The 21,502-nt window shown below is 38.7% G+C and overlaps 1 long non-coding RNA gene across 1 annotated transcript; it reads right to left on the bottom strand.

Moving 5' to 3' along the window:
• Nucleotides 1-3,599: 3,599 nt before the first annotated feature.
• LOC111439235 lies at nt 3,600-11,187 on the bottom strand. Its single transcript, XR_002709776.1, has 2 exons — nt 11,137-11,187; nt 3,600-3,820 (listed from the first exon to the last, which is right to left on the bottom strand). It is a non-coding gene; the product is annotated as an uncharacterized LOC111439235 (long non-coding RNA).
• Nucleotides 11,188-21,502: the final 10,315 nt, after the last annotated feature.

Genomic DNA, 21,502 nt, shown 5'->3' with positions numbered 1-21,502 from the left:
CCTTGTTAATCAACAACACTCGTTAACTACTAGGACACTCCACTATAGCCTAGTAGTTGCACTCCCTCACTATAGATATATTTCTGTCCATTTGATATAACCAAGTCGATCCTTCACAGGTTGTTCGTAACTGGAGCTGGGTCAATTAGCCATTTTACCCCTGAAGTTACTTCTTGTTCCTTATGTCCCACTGATCCTCTTATGAACAATTGGTTTGTGGTCCAACCAGTAAACCGAATCCCTCTCAGGCCAATGGTGAGTGGGGCCCCTTGTTCAAGACCTAGAGTCAGTATTTAAGGGAACTACCTCTCTTCTATCCCTAAAAGTGGGTAGGAGCGAATTCCATCTTGCACCCCACGTCCCCAGCTATTCACCCAGTCTTACCCCTGAAATGGGAGGCCTATTGAGTCGGCGAACTCGAGCCACTCTCACCCATGCAAATCTAAGGATAATTCTGAATGAACAAGAGTTCATGGTTAGCTCAGGATTAAGATCGAGTTACCTAGGTCATCGAATGAAAAGAAAATCAGTCTCAATAGTAAACGACATTATAACGTGAGAGTGATTTTCTTCATGGTCCGATCTTATGCAATACTCATTGCATAAGACGCCCCCACTCACATGTCTCCACATGTACGATTTAGTGATCACATTGTTTATATCATATACAAAAGTGGGCCGCATCCATAATGTCCCCAGAATAAGGTACTCAGCCTTATCCTTATACTATAGATCATTTTGACTATATACTTGAACTTGATCCACTCTTATGTCTCTACATATAGTTCAAGTAATCATACTATAGCCAGAGTGTTCTTAGTTTATTGAATTTAGATTAATGATCATAAAGTTCACTTTATTCAATAACAATCTTTACTGAATAAACAACAATAATAACTTCATTGAAAATAGAATATGTTTTTGTTTACAAACTATGAGTTTTATGACATAAAACCCAACGGTAGGGATGTTGTATTTGAGGAAGATAAGAGTTGGGACGATAAGACCTATGAAAAATCCATTATGTGCGATCTGGAATGGGGTGATCAAGAGGAGACAGCAGATATGTTTGATGAAAATGAAGAAGGGAGCGAATCTAATATAGAAGCTGTAGAGGAAAATACTGCAGAGGAAAATATTTCCTCTGGCTCTTTGGCTGAAGCAAGCTCTCCTTCTCCAGCTGAAGCAAACTCCCTTAGCTCGAATAAGGGGAGGAATAGGAGACTACCAGTCTAGATGAAAGACTATGCAACAGGAGAAGATCTTTCTGAAGAAGATAATGAAGCTCACTTTGCCATGTCTACCACTACTGATCCGGTAAACTTTGAAGACGTATTGAAGAGTGAGAAATGGAGGCAAGCCATGGATTTGGAAATGGAAGCAATAAATAGAAATGACACATGGGAATTGATGGAGTTACCTGAGGGCAGAAAGAAGGTTGGAGTAAAATGGATTTATAAGACGATATTCAATGAAAATGGAGAAGTCGACAAATACAAGGGGTAGACTATACTGAAGTATTTGCACCTGTTGTGCGCATGGAGACAAGTCGTTTGGTGGTAGCACTTGCAGCTCAAAGAGGCTGGTCCATCTATCAGCTGGATGTGAAATCTGCATTTCTACATGGTGATTTGAATGAAGAGGTCTTTGTGGAGCAACCTTGTGGATATGTGCAAAAGGGACATGAGCAGAAGGTTTACAAGTTAAAGAAGGCACTTTATGGGCTTAAGCAAGCTCCATGTGCTTGATACAGCCGTATAGAAGCCTATTTTATGAAGGAAGGTTTTGAGAAGTGTGACTATGAGCATACTTTGTTCATTAAGAGAGGAAAAGAAGCCAAAGTATTAATTGTAAGTCTCTATGTCGATGATATCATGTTTACTGGAAATGATAAATTGATGTTTACTGAGTTTAAAAACTCCATGAAAAATGAGTTTGACATGACAGATCTTGGTAAAATGAGGTATTTTCTTGGCCTTGAAGTCTTACAAAAATCTAGTGGTATTTTTATAAGTCAGAAGAAGTATGCTTTGGAGGTGTTGAAACGGTTTGGAATGGACAAAAGTAATTCTGTTCATAATCCTATTGTCCCTGGATGCAAACCTATGAAAGATGAAGATGGAATAAACATGGACAAAACCTACTATAAGCAAGTTGTAGGCAGTCTTAATTATCTCAAAGCAACTCAACCAGACATAATGTTTGTAGTGAGTCTGATTAGTAGATATATGGAGAATCCCACTCAGCTTCATTTACAGGCAGGAAAAAGGGTACTGCGTTATTTGAAGGGAACAACTGGGTTTGGAATTTTCTATCGAAAAGGAGGAGATGATGATTTTGTTGCATACACAGACAATGATTACGCTGGAGATTTGGATGAGAGAAAAAGTACTTCAAGCTATGTGTTCTTATTGAGTTCTGGAGCAGTATCATGGTCATCAAAGAAACAACCAATAGTAAGTCTATCTTCCACAGAGGCAGAATTCATAGTTGCAGCTTCATGTGCATGCCAGGAGTCACAGATTTCTCCCCCACAATTTCATTCTTCAATGTGAGATTTCTAAGATTTCTCTCCCACAATTTCATTCTTCAACTAGAGATTTCTTCCACAATTTCGTTCTTCAATAGAATGTGATATTTCTCCCAATTTTTCTAATCTTTCCCGTTTTAATGTGAGGAATTCATTCTTGAATAGAACGTGAGATCTTTCCAATTTTCTCTCTTTAAGAATTCATTCTTCCATAGAATGTGAGATCTTTCCAATTTTCTCTCTTTAAGAATTCATTCTTCCATAGAATGTGAGATCTTTCCAATTTTCTCTCTTTATTTCCAGTTTTCTCTCGTTAAGAATTCATTATTCAATAAAAGGTTAGATTTCAAATAGGTAAGATTTCTCCCAATTCTTCTAAATCTTTCAATTTTCTCTCTTTATTCCTAGCCTCAACCTCAACAAAAGAATAGAAAGAATAAATAAAGGACAGTCTAACGAGTTCATAAGTAAATAAAATGAATCCTTATTCACTGGAACTCCTTGAAAAAACTTGCGTTTATCATACTCCAATTCTGTTGAACTTATTGATCTGACCTCTACGAGCTATGGGCATTCAAATTCAAGAGACGGTTTAGAGTATGCATCCTAGGCGACAATGTTGAACTAACAAGAAATGTATCATAGTGTCGTCGTCATTTAAGATGGATTGCCACAATCACTAGTTGGGTAGGGGAACTCGAGTCATCGAGGGTAGAGAACCATTGTTGCTCGTCATCGCTTGTTGGAGTTCGTTGCATAATCGAAGTGAGACATTGGAGGATTTTTATCTCCTTTTCCAGCCCAATGAAATCCCAAATGATAATGGCCAGTAAGTCTTGGATGAAAAAATTAGGAGATAAAAGTCAATTAAAATTTTATTGGAGAATTAAAATTTTAAGACTTAATTAAAAAAAAAATTAATTATCTTATTTTATCACTCTAAAATCTATTTTACTCCCATTAAATTTCCAGACCCATTTCAATAACTTTATGAATATATTACCCATAATAAAAAAGTTATTGACTCCTTAGACACGAAATTGAAAAGACAAGAATTTAGTACTAACATAACACGCTTGTGAGCATCACTTTGAAGGGATCTCTACATGAAAGTATATGCATCTCTTATTTATTGTTTCTACAAACTTAGATTACCAGTTCCATATATAATTATATTACACAATTATTATAAACATATCATATAATAATGTTTCAGATCTATTCTGTTGTTTACCTTCAGCAGCAACCCACATGGGCTATAGGGTATGTTTATGTATACTCTTCACTTACCTNATATATATATATATATATATAAAACTGAGACGACCCAGCATAAGATTCTAGGTCATACTATGTCTATTTTTGCCCCTCTAAAATATTCCATGTCGTTTGTCAAAGTGGCAGTTCCCATGAGGAGGTATCCTTGCAACTACTAGCTCAAGAAACTCTTTAAGATGAGCTATAGCTTTATCCAATCCATGTTGAGAAAAAAAAATCCACAAAACACAATCCTATAGTATTTAATCTGCTCCTTATAGATAATACACAACCAGACGAAGAAGAACATAATAAACTTCTAGATGGTATATACGGTGTTAACGACCAGAATCAATCGATCCTCCCCAGAAGTTAACACGAGCTCCATTCTCAAAAGAAAAATCGATGTGACCTCAAAACCAGAAGATATGCATACTAACAATAATCTTATACCAAAGAGTCTTAGATTCCAGGGAAAACTAGCAGACAACTACTGGCCAANAGTTTCACGATTTTATAACGCATCTGCTAGGGAGAGGCCCTTATAAAGAGTGTTTCGATGTGGGATCAAGTTAACATGATATACTGATAAATCGAATGCTTGCATATATATATATATATATATATAAAACTGAGACGACCCAGCATAAGATTCTAGGTCATACTATGTCTATTTTTGCCCCTCTAAAATATTCCATGTCGTTTGTCAAAGTGGCAGTTCCCATGAGGAGGTATCCTTGCAACTACTAGCTCAAGAAACTCTTTAAGATGAGCTATAGCTTTATCCAATCCATGTTGAGAAAAAAAAATCCACAAAACACAATCCTATAGTATTTAATCTGCTCCTTATAGATAATACACAACCAGACGAAGAAGAACATAATAAACTTCTAGATGGTATATACGGTGTTAACGACCAGAATCAATCGATCCTCCCCAGAAGTTAACACGAGCTCCATTCTCAAAAGAAAAATCGATGTGACCTCAAAACCAGAAGATATGCATACTAACAATAATCTTATACCAAAGAGTCTTAGATTCCAGGGAAAACTAGCAGACAACTACTGGCCAAATGGAAGAGTGTTTTTACTAATCAAATTCATTAAGATGATCCAAAGAGAACTTTTTTAAAATCTCTCATGCTTCCTGATGACCATGGAAGACCAAAATAACATAACAAAAATGGAGAGACCACACAACCCACCAAATTCTTGTTTCCCTTTGACTTAATTAAACTCAAACACTAATGTGAGATCCACATCGGTTGGAGAGAAGAACGAAGCATTCTTTATAAGGGTGTAGATCTCTCCCTTGCAGACGCGTTTTAAAAACCTTGAGGGGAAGTCCGAAAGGGAAAGCCCAAAGAGGACAATATCTGCTAGCGGTGGACTTGGACCGTTACAATGGTATCAGAGCCAAACACCGGACAAAGTGCCAGCAAGGAGACTGAGCCCCAAAGGGGGGCGAACATGAGGCGGTGTGCCAACAAGGACACTGGGCCCCGAAGAGGGTAGATTGGAGGTCTCACATTGATTGGAGAAGAGAACGAGTGCTAGCGAGGACGCTGGACCCCGAAGAGGGGTGGATTGTGAGATCCTACAACGGTTGGGGAGGAGAACTAAGCATTCTTTATAAGGGTGTGAAAACCTTTCACTAACAGACACGTTTTAAAAACCTTGAGGGAAATCCCTGAAAGAAAAGCCCAAAGTGGACAATATCTGCTAGCGGTGAGCTTGGGCAGTTACAACCAAATCACTTAAATCTACCAATACTAATGTTAGATAAAACCTTTGTTTTTTCCTTATTTAGATTCACACGTTTACATTTAATTTCCCTTTGACCATTTGACAAACACGTCGAATGGATTAGCGAATTCTTAGACGTCAATTTTCTAGGAAGTGGCACAGATTCAATTGGCCACTCTCCACCCATTTTTAGGATAGGTTGTATTTAAATAGGAAATCTGTTTACAAGATTTTACATCCGGATTTTGAAGAGCAGTCAAACTTTCAGTCCTTCTCTCTCTCTTATTTTACGCATTTTATCTTTCTTCCAACAACCTCCTGTCGACAATATCCTCTCGGTGTTTTCCCTGGCCGATTATCGAAATCCAACAAGTAGTATCAGAGCCAAGTTGAAGCGATCGGTAGTATACCATCACAGAAGAGCCAACCTATCAACATTCAAGTTGAATAGCTCAAGTGGTCAGAGTGTCGACCTAACAACACTCAGGTCTCAGGTTCGAGTAGAAGAAAATGCAAAGGGCGAAAATAAGCACATCGTGGGGTCCAACTACAACGAGTGGGCCTTGTTGATGCGCGTCAACCGACACTCCTCACTGAGGAGGAATGGCTTGCACGCCTAAAGCTCCGTGACGACACCGGCGAGAGCAATGAGCCCTCCAGCCGCAAAGGCGGTAAGAAGCCGTGGAAATCTCGATGGCGCATGTACAGGAAAGAGGCGGATCAAAAGAAGGAGGAGTCGACTGATGACGGGCCAATCCAGTGCTCGTACTGTGGGAAGAGAGGTCACCTGAGCAAGAATTGTGCTGGAGCTAGCTCAGGAACAAGGAGACGGCCGAAAAGGGTCGGCTCATCCTCGTCGACCCTTTTCATGGTGACTGCATCAGTCCTACCTGGCGTCAAACCCGAGGAAGAGCTCCCCAAGTTCACAGAGGTAATCGACGACGGCATAACTGCTCCGGTGAGCGTCGAACCCGAGGAAGAACTCCAACTGTGCATAACAAATGCACCTGGGGAGCCAATTCGACTAAAGGAGGAGCGAGTGCTCGCTCAAATCGGTGAAAGAGGCGAGCAGCAAGAGCACCGACGATGGGTCCTCGACACGGGGGCAACAAACCATATGACCGGGGCCAAGTCTGCGTTCTCCGAGCTTGACTCGGGGATTCGCGGGACGGTGAAATTCGGCGATGGCTCCGTCGTCGAGATCGAAGGGCACGGCACCATCCTATTCGTCGACAAGGGAGGCAATCATCACAAGCTGACCGGCGTCTACTTCATCCCGAGACTCAAGGCTAATATTGTGAGCCTGGGTCAACTCGATAAGGCCGGCTGCCACATTTCCATCAAACGCGGGCTACTTAGGATCCGCGATGATCGACGACGGTTGCTCACGCAAGTTCGGTGCACGACAAACTGCCTTTACATCCTAAAGCTAGAGATAGAGCAACCAGTCAACTTCTCGGCCAGGTATCGGAAGATGGAAGACCTATTAGGAAGAGGTGAACCACCTGGACTGGCGGCGTGCCAACTCGAAGAAGAGGCGGCCGAACAAGACGTGGAGTCTGGAGGACATGCCGCCAGGGACACCGAGCCATAGGGCTCAAAACGGAGTTCAAACGAAACGAAATAAGGCAGATATAACACAGGTTTTAGGAGGAGATTGTTAGATAAAACCTTTGTTTTTTCCTTATTTAGATTCACATGTTTACATTTAATTTCCCTTTGACCATTTGACAAGGTTTTATCCTTATTTAGATTCACATGTTTACATTTAATTTCCCTTTGACCATTTGACAAACACGTCGAATGGATTAGCGAATTAAGTGGCACAGATTCAGTTGGCCACACCCATTTTTAGCCTTTGTTTTTTCCTTATTTAGATTCACATGTTTACATTTAATTTCCCTTTGACCATTTGACAAACACGTCGAATGGATTAGCGAATTAAGTGGCACAGATTCAGTTGGCCACACCCATTTTTAGCCTTTGTTTTTTCCTTATTTAGATTCACATGTTTACATTTAATTTCCCTTTGACCATTTGACAAACACGTCGAATGGATTAGCGAATTAAGTGGCACAGATTCAGTTGGCCACACCCATTTTTAGCCTTTGTTTTTTCCTTATTTAGATTCACATGTTTACATTTAATTTCCCTTTGACCATTTGACAAACACGTCGAATGGATTAGCGAATTAAGTGGCACAGATTCAGTTGGCCACACCCATTTTTAGCCTTTGTTTTTTCCTTATTTAGATTTAGGAAGTGGGGATTCGCGGGACGGTGAAATTCGGCGATGGCTCCGTCGTCGAGATCGAAGGGCACGGCACCATCCTATTCGTCGACAAGGGAGGCAATCATTGTTTTTTCCTTATTTACTACTTCATCCCGAGACTCAAGGCTAATATTGTGAGCCTGGGTCAACTCGATAAGGCCGGCTGCCACATTTCCATCAAACGCGGGCTACTTAGGATCCGCGATGATCGACGACGGTTGCTCACGCAAGTTCGGTGCACGACAAACTGCCTTTACATCCTAAAGCTAGAGATAGAGCAACCAGTCAACTTCTCGGCCAGGTATCGGAAGATGGAAGACCTATTAGGAAGAGGTGAACCACCTGGACTGGCGGCGTGCCAACTCGAAGAAGAGGCGGCCGAACAAGACGTGGAGTCTGGAGGACATGCCGCCAGGGACACCGAGCCATAGGGCTCAAAACGGAGTTCAAACGAAACGAAATAAGGCAGATATAACACAGGTTTTAGGAGGAGATTGTTAGATAAAACCTTTGTTTTTTCCTTATTTAGATTTAGGAAGTGGGGATTCGCGGGACGGTGAAATTCGGCGATGGCTCCGTCGTCGAGATCGAAGGGCACGGCACCATCCTATTCGTCGACAAGGGAGGCAATCATCACAAGCTGACCGGCGTCTACTTCATCCTGAGACTCAAGGCTAATATTGTGAGCCTGGGTCAACTCGATAAGGCCGGCTGCCACATTTCCATCAAACGCGGGCTACTTAGGATCCGCGATGATCGACGACGGTTGCTCACGCAAGTTCGGTGCACGACAAACTGCCTTTACATCCTAAAGCTAGAGATAGAGCAACCAGTCAACTTCTCGGCCAGGTATCGGAAGATGGAAGACCTATTAGGAAGAGGTGAACCACCTGGACTGGCGGCGTGCCAACTCAAAGAAGAGGCGGCCGAACAAGACGTGGAGTCTGGAGGACATGCCGCCAGGGACACCGAGCCATAGGGACATCCTAAAGCTAGAGATAGAGCAACCACGGAAGATGGAAGACCTATTAGGAAGAGGTGAACCACCTGGACTGGCGGCGTGCCAACTCGAAGAAGAGGCGGCCGAACAAGACGTGGAGTCTGGAGGACATGCCGCCAGGGACACCGAGCCATAGGGCTCAAAACGGAGTTCAAACGAAACGAAATAAGGCAGATATAACACAGGTTTTAGGAGGAGATTGTTAGATAAAACCTTTGTTTTTTCCTTATTTAGATTCACATGTTTACATTTAATTTCCCTTTGACCATTTGACAAACACGTCGAATGGATTAGCGAATTAAGTGGCACAGATTCAGTTGGCCACACCCATTTTTAGCCTTTGTTTTTTCCTTATTTAGATTCACACGTTTACATTTAATTTCCCTTTGACCATTTGACAAACACGTCGAATGGATTAGCGAATTCTTAGACGTCAATTTTCTAGGAAGTGGCACAGATTCAGTTGGCCACACCCATTTTTAGCCTTTGTTTTTTCCTTATTTAGATTCACACGTTTACATTTAATTTCCCTTTGACCATTTGACAAACACGTCGAATGGATTAGCGAATTCTTAGACGTCAATTTTCTAGGAAGTGGCACAGATTCAGTTGGCCACACCCATTTTTAGCCTTTGTTTTTTCCTTATTTAGATTCACATGTTTACATTTAATTTCCCTTTGACCATTTGACAAACACGTCGAATGGATTAGCGAATTAAGTGGCACAGATTCAGTTGGCCACACCCATTTTTAGCCTTTGTTTTTTCCTTATTTAGACTTAGGAAGTGGGGATTCGCGGGACGGTGAAATTCGGCGATGGCTCCGTCGTCGAGATCGAAGGGCACGGCACCATCCTATTCGTCGACAAGGGAGGCAATCATCACAAGCTGACCGGCGTCTACTTCATCCCGAGACTCAAGGCTAATATTGTGAGCCTGGGTCAACTCGATAAGGCCGGCTGCCACATTTCCATCAAACGCGGGCTACTTAGGATCCGCGATGATCGACGACGGTTGCTCACGCAAGTTCGGTGCACGACAAACTGCCTTTACATCCTAAAGCTAGAGATAGAGCAACCAGTCAACTTCTCGGCCAGGTATCGGAAGATGGAAGACCTATTAGGAAGAGGTGAACCACCTGGACTGGCGGCGTGCCAACTCGAAGAAGAGGCGGCCGAACAAGACGTGGAGTCTGGAGGACATGCCGCCAGGGACACCGAGCCATAGGGCTCAAAACGGAGTTCAAACGAAACGAAATAAGGCAGATATAACACAGGTTTTAGGAGGAGATTGTTAGATAAAACCTTTGTTTTTTCCTTATTTAGATTCACATGTTTACATTTAATTTCCGTTTGACCATTTGACAAACACGTCGAATGGATTAGCGAATTAAGTGGCACAGATTCAGTTGGCCACACCCATTTTTAGCCTTTGTTTTTTCCTTATTTAGATTTAGGAAGTGGCACAGATTCAGTTGGCCACACCCATTTTTAGCCTTTGTTTTTTTTCCTTATTTAGATTCACACGTTTACATTTAATTTCCCTTTGACCATTTGACAAACACGTCGAATGGATTAGCGAATTCTTAGACGTCAATTTTCTAGGAAGTGGCACAGATTCAGTTGGCCACACCCATTTTTAACCTTTGTTTTTTCCTTATTTAGATTCACACGTTTACATTTAATTTCCCTTTGACCATTTGACAAACACGTCGAATGGATTAGCGAATTCTTAGACGTCAATTTTCTAGGAAGTGGCACAGATTCAGTTGGCCACACCCATTTTTAGCCTTTGTTTTTTCCTTATTTAGATTCACACGTTTACATTTAATTTCCCTTTGACCATTTGACAAACACGTCGAATGGATTAGCGAATTCTTAGACGTCAATTTTCTAGGAAGTGGCACAGATTCAGTTGGCCACACCCATTTTTAGGATAGGTTGTATTTAAATAGGAAATCTGTTTACAAGATTTTACATCCGGATTTTCACCCATTTTTAGGATAGGTTGTATTTAAATAGGAAATCTGTTTACAAGATTTTACATCCGGATTTTGAAGAGCAGTCAAACTTTCAGTCCTTCTCTCAGGAAATCTGTTTACAAGATTTTACATCCGGATTTTGAAGAGCAGTCAAACTTTCAGTCCTTCTCTCTCTCTTATTTTACGCATTTTATCTTTCTTCCAACAACCTCCTGTCGACAATATCCTCTCGATGTTTTTTCGGGCCGATTATCGAAATCCAACAACTAACACTTGATTTGGCTTCAAATACATTCAACACTAAGGATACAAAGATTTCTTATTCAATTTAGTTTGGGACTGATTGGACTCACCATTAATTGCTCCGTACCATTTTGGTATCGTTAACATAGTTAGTTATTTTGATAACANTTTAATTTCCCTTTGACCATTTGACAAACACGTCGAATGGATTAGCGAATTCTTAGACGTCAATTTTCTAGGAAGTGGCACAGATTCAGTTGGCCACACCCATTTTTAGGATAGGTTGTATTTAAATAGGAAATCTGTTTACAAGATTTTACATCCGGATTTTGAAGAGCAGTCAAACTTTCAGTCCTTCTCTCTCTCTTATTTTACGCATTTTATCTTTCTTCCAACAACCTCCTGTCGACAATATCCTCTCGATGTTTTTTCGGGCCGATTATCGAAATCCAACAACTAACACTTGATTTGGCTTCAAATACATTCAACACTAAGGATACAAAGATTTCTTATTCAATTTAGTTTGGGACTGATTGGACTCACCATTAATTGCTCCGTACCATTTTGGTATCGTTAACATAGTTAGTTATTTTGATAACAGTGTGTGAGAGCCATTTTCTCTGTTGTGAGCAGTGGTGCTCAGCAAGAGTGAATCAATCTCTCATTGCAATCATCCTACCAACCAAGTGTTGGAAATAAACTTAGGGAGAGAGAAAAAAAGAAAAGTAATTATGAACTTTTGGTTTTAAATTCTGTCAAAAGCCCTGAGTAATTTAGAAAAAGAAAGTGGGTTATGGGAGAAAAATTATGGGGCAGTTAATGACTAATTTGAGCCTTATTAAAATCTAGAAAAAAAGGCTTTACTTATGGTGGTAAAAGCAGAGAACCAGAAAGAGTTAGAGAAGCAGAACATATAGAGAAGCAGAACATAAAGTGTAATAGAAAAAAGGCTTTTGAGAATTTATTTGTCTCCCCTCCCTGACACCCCTCTAAAGTTTCGTGAGAGTTATCTAAACGAGTTAGTTTCAGAGCGAGCGTCTATTTTTTACAAATTGGTATCGAAGCGGCTTTTAATTTCTACAAATCGGTATCAGAGCGAATTTATTTTCTACAAATTGGTATCAGAGCCAATGGCGAACATGATAGGACAAATGCCGCTACCACGATCGACAAAGACGAACTACGAGAATTGGAGCATCCAAATGAAAGCTCTTCTTGGTTCACAAGACGCATGGGAGGTGATCGAAGAAGGTTTCGAAGAATCGAAGGATACCACGGGTTATACGACAGCCCAAAACAAGGCGCTAAAGGAAGCACGATCAAAGGATAAGGCAGCATTATACATGCTGTTCCGAGCTGTTGACGAGTCGGGCTTTGACAAGATTGCAAGGGCAACTACTTCAAAAGAAGCGTGGGACACTCTAGAAAAGGTGTTCAAAAGAACCGACCGAGTCAAGCAGGTGCGTCTCCAGACTCTGCGTGATGAGTTAGAGAGCATGCAGATGAAAGAATCAGAAAATGTATCTGACTATATTACACGTGTACAAACCGTGGCGAATCAGCTAAATCGAAACGGAGAAATGTTACTCGAGACGCGGGTCGTGGAGAAAATCTTGAGGTCGCTAACAGACAACTTTGAGAATGTTGTATGTGCCATAGAAGAGTCGAAGGACCTGATGAAGTTCACAGTCGATGAGCTTGCCGGTTCTCTCGAGGCACACGAGCAACGCAAGAAAAAGAAGGAGGAGTCACTCAATCAAGCGCTTCAGATGAAGGCAACAATAAAGGATGGAAAAGTTCTCTACTCACAAAATTTTCGAGGTAGAGATCGTGGAAGCCGCGGGAATGGTCGAGGTGGTCAAGGCAATAGTTACGAAGAAAACTACCAGGAGAACAGACTGTCGAGCAAAGCAAATTGGTGTGGAAGAGGACGCAATCAAGGACACGATCAAGGATACAATTCCAACATCTAGTGCTTTAAATGTCAGAAATATGACCACTATGCAAATAATTGTAACTCTAACAGATGTTACAATTGAGGCAGAATGGGTCACTATGCGAGAGATTGTCGAGCCGAGGAAAAGGTGGAAGAAACCATCAACTGGCCTTGGATGACGCAACAAGTGGAGGCATCCTCTTGATGGCTCAAAACGAAGAGCCAAACACAAAAGGAGACGGCGGCGCGAAAAATGATGGCGGTAGTCTTGAGGTGGTAGAAACTGTTAGAAATGAGGTGATACGCAACGGATTTGGTGAAATTGTGGTATCGGAGACGAGAAAATCGAATAAAGATGAACAACCGAAGAACAGAGAGCCCGAGCTCGAAGATAGAGAGCTTCAATGGCCGGAAAAGCAATTCGAGGAAGAAATAAGAAAGAGGATGAAAATTGAAGAAGAAAAAGAAAGTTGGAAACAAAAGTTGAAAGGTTAGAGAAGGAAATTGCTGAGCTGAATGAGAGTTTCGCCTATCTCAAACAAGAGAAGGAAGAGAATGGACAGGTAATCTCTAAACTTGCGAAGAAAGTTGAAGAAGGTGTGAAAAAAGAGAATGACCTATTAATGGAGATTGAGGGTCTAGTGGATGAGCTAGTGAGAAAGAAGAAAGATATAGAGATATTGACTCAAAAGAGAAACTCACTCGACGTGAACCTGAATCAATTCCAATAGGAGACAGTGAACTTATGACACACGATTGAAACACTCACTCGTGATAAAACCAAACTGAAGGAAACAAGAATGCTAGCGGCAAAGGTCACTGTGGACTTACGAAGGGAATTGATAAATTGAACGAAGCCGTGATGTCTGAGTCAAACGTGGCTGAGAACGGGAGAAATGAAGAATTGGAGTCTCAGATGGGCTGTTCTCGAAAAGATCCAAATGAAGTCTCATCAGAGAAGGTCAACTCTCTTTTGCCGCTCGAAGAAAAGAAGAGAAAATTGAAGAAATCACGACTGAGATCGAGAAAACGAAAACGGCTCAGGTGGAATCATTGAATAGAACATTTAAGTTGATGGGAGAGTTTTTGTTGGAAAATACTTAAGGGAGGGAGAGAGAAAAAAGGAAAGTAATTATGAATTTTTGGTTTTAAATTCGGTCAGTAGCCATACTTAATTTAATAAAGAATGGAGTCTCGGTGAGAAAAATGATGTGGCGACCAATTTTAGCGGAAAATCTATAAAAAGACTTTACTTATAGTTTGTAAAAGAAGAGAGAACACTAAAGAGTTACATATGAAAAGAAGCAGCAGGACGGAAAGTGTAATAGAAAAAGACTTTTCAGAATTTGTTTGTCTCTTCCCTCTCGACATCCCCCTTTAAAGTTTCGTGAGAATTATCTACACGAGTTAGTTTCAGAGTGAGCATCTATTTTCTACAAGTTGGTATCGGAGCGGCTTTTAATTTTTACACATTGATATCAAAGCGAATTTATTTTCTACACCAAACAGACCGGCCATTATAACAAACAAGAAAAAGAGAGGATTAACTAGTCTCACACCCTTTATCTTTCTTCAACTTTTCAGAATAGTTTCCATCCATATAGCATTCAAAAGCCAAAACTCAAATTGAAATTTATACATGTACACATACCAAATTATAAGCTAAGAAGCACGAATACGAATACAAAGTACAAAACACGACACAGCCATAGTGACACAACATTACGTACATAAAAAGAACACATTTATTAAAATATATATCATTTCAATAGCATAAGAAAATTCAGAATGAACAAGTTTATGCATTTATAACTAAATCAATGTGTGATGTATTTTTCTATTATCATTTTATTATACTAATATACTTAGCAAGTGATCAGTACGTGTCTAACAAGTGTCCATCACAAGTGTGAGATCCTATATCGGTTGGGGAGAAGAACGAAACACCCTTTATAAAGGTATGGAGACCTTTCATTAGCAAATGCATTTTAAAAGTCTTGAGGGAAAGCCTTAAAGAAGAGTGCATATTATGGGCGGTTGTGCAATACCTGAATTTTCATCCGCAGACATCCTTTTGCTTTCTTCCTTATGAATTCAAGCTTCTCTATATGTTTGTGGGTTAGTTGTTTAAGTTAATGAAGTCATTATAAATAGGCAGTTCAATCAACTCATGGTTGAAAGATTATTTTGTAAAATAACATGGACACCAGATCCAACAACGGTTGGAGAGGGAAATGGGGAATGAAGAATTCCTTAAAGAGATGTGAAAACCTCTGTGAAAACCTCTATTTCAGAGACGCGTTTTAAAATTGTGAGGCTAACGATGATATATAACAGGCCAAAGCAGAAAATATCGGCTAGCTGTGGGCTTGAGTTATTATCAATTATATCAGAGCTATACACCAGGCAGTGTGCCAGCGAGAATGCTAGCCCCCAAGGAGGGTGGATTGTGAGATCTCACATTAATGATAGAGGTTTTAAAATCGTGAGACTGACGACGATATGTAACAAGCTAAAATAGACAATATATGCTAGTAGTGGTGATAAGGCAACCTTAATCCTTAGCCCAACGATCCAACGATCGAAGATTTAGAAGTAAGATTTGGCACCTTGTTCTAAATTGTGTCGCTTCACACTCAAACTTGATCAAGGCTTGATTGAATGGCTTGGATACAATTTCCACAGTCAAATTTGATCAAGACTTGATTGAATGGCTTGGATGCAATCTACCACAAGAATTGCAGAAACTTAGAAATGACAAAAATGATGCTCAAATTTCTAAGGGAAAACGTCTCAATTTGAGATCTGAATTTCATTCATCCACCAATCTAATTTTTACATAACAATTTGTGGGTAAATAGTCTCCGATAAAAGACGTTTGTGGCCGAGATTTAATCCCGATCCCCTTTAATCTCCACAAAAGACGAAGTCAATTTAACCATTTCACCATTACATAATTTATAAAATTAAAAATAATACTTTCTAACAATGGTTGACCTGCTGAGTGGCTAGACAAATTTGCAATCAATTGAGCTTTACCTAGGTAGGTTCATCAGAACATAAAGCTTACTTTTCTTAAAAATATTCAATGCTATGGATAATTTCATCCAAAAACTGAAAACTACCCTTATTAAAATTAAATTGATATAAGTAATCAAAACTAACTTAAAAATGCAAAATCTTCACCTAGATTATAATATGATCAAATATAAACAATAAACAATAACATGTTATCTCAAAACATTATATATTAATCACATAAATGTAATCTTCAAATAGATTATAATATTATCAAATATAAATAATAACATGTTTTTCCAGATATTTCCTCAAAACATTATATATTAATCGCATGAATGTATTAGGAGCATTAGTTAACTAAAAGGCACAGTAAGCCATTTATACCATCCAAATTTAATTTTGAAGGTTATTTTTCATTTTGTCGTACCTACATTCTAATTTAATGATATCTAGATTTCAAAATAATCTTTATAAATCGACATGAATCATGCAATAAATCAAGCATATCGTCTAGCCTAGGAATAGGATGTCGATGTTTTACAGTGATTTTGTTGATGACTTTGTTATCCATGCACATGCGCCAATTTTCATCTTTCTTTGGCACTAATAAGTCTAGTATAGAACATGGACTCAAACTTTCTTGTATATAGTCCTTCTCCATGAGCTTTTCCATAAGCTCCTCCACTTGCCTTTGAATTTCTTTATAGTGCTTCACAATGAAATATGCCTTCAAATTCCTCGAAAAAAGATTAACACTAAGCAAAGCTAAGTTGTAAGACTCAGAGACCAAACAACTTTCTTTCTTTCTTCAATTTCATCTCTTTTTTCCTTTTTCTTTTCACTTTTTTTTCTCTTTGATTTTTCTCTATTTTTTCACTCAACTCCCGTTTTTCTTTCAACTCTTTTTTCTCAAACTCTTTCTTTTTTTCCTCCAACTTCAATTGATCAACAAATACACGTGCAGAACTCAAAGGTACAAGAGTGGTTTTTCTACATCTTTTACAAAAGAATACCCATTCAAATAACCATCATACATGACCCTCCTGTCAAATTGTCATAGTCGGCCAAGCAATATATCTCCAACATGCATTGGTAACACATCATAAAGAACTTCATCTTTATATTTTCCCAAAATAAAAGATATTAAAACTTGGGAAACTACGTTCGTTGCTCTACTATCATTGAGCCATTGGAGCTTGTAAGGTTTAAGATGATCTTGGGTTAGAATTTGCAACCTTTTGATCGACATGGTACTTACTACATTGGTGCAACTTCCACTATCAATGACAAGACTACAAGCAGTCCCCTTGACTAAACACCGCGTGTGAAACAGGTTGTCTCTTTGATCATCAACATCATTCTCCGTAACTTGAGTTTTAAGAAGTCTTCTTGTAATACGTGCGAAATGACTCCCATCTTCCAGTTCCTCCTCATTCTTCTGGACTTCTTTAACTAGCTCATTGATCTCCCCTCCATTTTCCTCGTCTTGGTTCATGATTGTACAAACAGTAGTTATATATGCTTAAGACCTCACACACTCAACTCACTGATTTTACATCTAGGAACACTCGTTTTTAACACACAAAGGTAGGCTATTTGGGAAAGGGACTAAATTATGATCGAGGTAGACTAATACATGGATAAAATAATTCTTATAGTAGCGAGCTATTCAAGGAAATCAAGATAAATTAAATATGAAATAACGACAAAATAAAACAAGAAATGATCAAACAAACAAGGGACACAAAGATATTTTTGGGTAGAATTGCACATTGAAAAAAAAATAACAAAAAGAAAGGTCGTGAAGACTTTGAGAACAATTACTTTCGTTAGTATTTCACTTCTAATATAAATTCAACTTGAATTTTTGGAAATAGAGCGTCATACTAACCTCAATTACTGTCAAAATCAACTTTGAAAGGGTCAAAACGGTGGAAAATGGACAAAGTTTTCTTTACCAAGCCGAATGGCTGATTTCTGAGCTGCGGAGCCGAGCCATTTAAGCCGACTTAGCCGAGGGATTCTTTTTGCTGCAGATTGAGACATGGTGCAACTAGAGGCCAATGCGTGTGCTGGTTTTATCAGGTCGTAGCGCTGGTGTGGGTGACGCAAGATTGGGCCTCGGGCGTTAGTTTGAGTTGTTCGGTCGGATCGGTCGTTCAAGACCTTTGGTCTCTATGTTAAGAATGAGATAGAAAATAGAATTGGGAAGGTCTATATTATCATTGATATTGATATCCTTTAAATAGGATACAACAAGTACAAATGAGGAAAATATAAAATAATTAAATACTGAGAATAAAATAAAATATACGGTAAATCAAATCATAAATAAAGAATATTATGATATAATATCTAAGATATATTCTATAAATAATATATATTCTAGATATTATATCTCAATACTCGTCCTCAAGTTGGAGAGTGGATGTCAATCACACCCAACTTGTCTTTCAAAAAATAAAATTGATGTCTTCCCAAAGCTTTAGTGAAAATATCTGCCAATTGCATTTTAGTCGAAACATAACACGGTTTGATGATTCCAGCTTGTAATATTTCTCGAACTATATGACAATCTATTTCAATGTGTTTCGTACGTTCGTGAAAAACTGGATTGGCTGCTATGTGTAATGCTGCTTGATTATCACAGTACAATAATGCTGGTTCGGATAGTGAAACTTTCAAGTCTTGGAGAATGTATCTTAACCAAGTTAACTCTAAACAAGTATTTGACATAGCTCGATACTCGGCTTCTGCTGATGATCTGGACACATTGGTTTGTTTTCTTGACCAGGAGTACCTTTGATGTATCTCAGAACTTGAAGAGCTGCCTCCCAATGTGGTTTTCTTGGTTCATGCATAAATTGACTAAGCATACGAACTGAATACACTATGTCACGCCTAGTAACGGTTAAATATATTAATCTGCCAACCAATTGTCTGTATTTACTTGGATCATTCAACTTTTCTCCTTCTGTTGAAGAAAGTTTCAGATTTTGCTCCATAGGAAATTTTTCTGGACGTGCTCCTGTAAGACCTGTGTCTTGAAGAAATATCTAGAGCATACTTCCTTTGAGACATAAAGATTCCTTTTCTAGACCTAGAAAATTCAATACCTAGGAAATATTTCAAATTCCCTAAATCTTTGATAAGAAATTTTTCGAGTAAACTAGTCTTGAGATGTTGAATTTCTTTGAGATCATTGCCTGTCAACAGAATATCATCAACATAGATAAGAGCTACAGTGAAAGAAGTACCTTTACTCTTAGTAAATAAAGAGTAATCTGCTTTGGACTGAGTGTAGCCTGCATTTTGTATAGTGGTAGAGAATATGGAGAACCAATTGCGAGAAGCTTGTTTTAAACCATAAAGAGATTTATAGAGCCGACATACTGTATTCTCCCCCTGTCGGCGAATACCTGGTGGTAAAGACATATAGACTTCCTCGTCTAGATTACCATGGAGAAAGGCATTTTGAACATCTAACTGATGAGTGAACCATTTTCGAGCAGCGGCAATAGTGAGTAAGCAACAAAGTGTAGTAAGTTTCGCTGTAGGAGAAAATGTCTCTTTGTAATCAACACCTTCAACCTGAGTGTATCCCTTTGCTACCAGTCGAGCTTTATAACGTTTAACAGAACCATCATAGTTGTATTTAATCTTGTACACCCAACGACAGCCAATAGGTTTATGGCCAGGTGGTAGAGGAACGAGAGACCAAGTATGATTACGTTCCAAAGCTGCAATTTCATCATTCATAGCCTGCTGCCATAATGGATTGCCAACTGCCTCATCATAGGTTTTAGGTTCTGTCTGGGCTGTAATAAGAGCTAGAAAAATACGTTGAGTAGGAGAAAAACGAGAGAATGAAAGGTAATGATGAAGGGGATACCTGGTGCCAGTGTTGGGACTTGAGCTAGAGGTTAAATGATTGGCTCCCGAAGACATCTCGTAATCATTATAATAAGCTGAAGGTTATTTGGTACGAGTAGAACGTCAGAGTGGAACTGATGTATCAGGTGGGATAAGATCAGATTTAGTGGGTGAATCTGGTGAATCTGGAACTGATGAATTTGGAGAAGGAATAGGAGGCGGAGGAGACGACGAAGGATCAGAATGGATGTTTGAGTAGAGTGGATCATGAAATGGTAAAATGGAAGTTGAGGAGCTAATGTCAAAGTTTGTGAAGCTGATGAAAAAGGAAAATCATCTTCACAAAATTTAACATCACGACTAATAAAATTTTTTTTAGATTACATGTCATACAACTTGTAACCTTTGTGACCACAAGGATATCCTATGAAAACACAAGGAATTGCTCGAGGTTCAAATTTTTGCTTAGGATGTACTACAGTTGCATAACACTTACAACCAAAAACTTTAAGATGGTGAAATGTAGGTGGTCGTTTGTAGAGTGCTTCAAAGGGTGTCTTGTTAGATAACAATGGTGATGGTGTTCTATTTATAAGATAAACAGCCGTTAAAATGCATTCTTCCCAAAAACTAAGTGGAACCTGTGACTGAAAAAGAAGAGATCTAGCTACATTTAGGATATGACCATGCTTACATCCTATGACTCCATTTTGTTGTGGAGTATAGACACAAGTGTGTTGAAATTCAATGTCACAAGAAGTAAAAAATGGTTGCAAAGATAGGTGTTGGCTTTTTGGCCCTTGATCTCACTTTAATTAATTTCAATCAATTAATTGATGTTTGGATGATAACAAACCTACTTTTAATTATTAACTATTTTCAGTATTTTGAACTGTCCACAGTATAAGGTCGGGAATAACGATTTCAACGACTTTTCAATTACTCAAATTAGAGCTAAAACGAAGAAATTACAATCGAGACAACATACCCGACGTGATGATGTGTCAGCAAAATCAAAATGATGAACAAATCAAAATATATCAAAGTATGACACTTATAATTTTGGGAGAGTAACAAATGGTGGAGTTTTTTTTTTTCTTCTTATTATTATATTTTTAAATAAAGTTATTTTTACAAAATATAAATTTGAATCTAACCGTTACTCACATCGATTTTTATTATTACTATATTATACTATTATATTATTAGATTTTAAAATTTTGGTAGTTACTCACATAGTTTTTATTATTATAATATTATTATATTCATAATAAATTTTGAATTTCATTTGACCGTTACTCACATAACTTTTTATTATTATTATATTATATTAAAATTTTTGAAATAAATGAATTTAGAAAATTTTCTTATTTATTTATTTTAATCTCCACCTTCCATTATTCCTAACACAATCCAATGGTCAATATTCAATCCTACATTTTGCCACTTTTCTCCTCTATATAAACTCATCTTCCCCACATTTTAAAATACACAACTTACATACATTCTCTCATCCTCATTTGTTCAAAGTCTCCATGGTTTGTTGCTCTCTCCAAGCTTACAAGTTTATTTCTTTTCATCTTATTCTTGAGAGGGATTATTATTATATTGTGAGGAAATAGTTGTGAGTATCACAAATTGTAAAT

The sequence above is a fragment of the Cucurbita moschata genome, unplaced genomic scaffold (assembly GCF_002738365.1).
Source record: "Cucurbita moschata cultivar Rifu unplaced genomic scaffold, Cmos_1.0 Cmo_Scf00087, whole genome shotgun sequence".
Lineage (NCBI taxonomy): Eukaryota > Viridiplantae > Streptophyta > Magnoliopsida > Cucurbitales > Cucurbitaceae > Cucurbita > Cucurbita moschata.
This window is presented reverse-complemented; position numbering and strand designations above follow the sequence as displayed.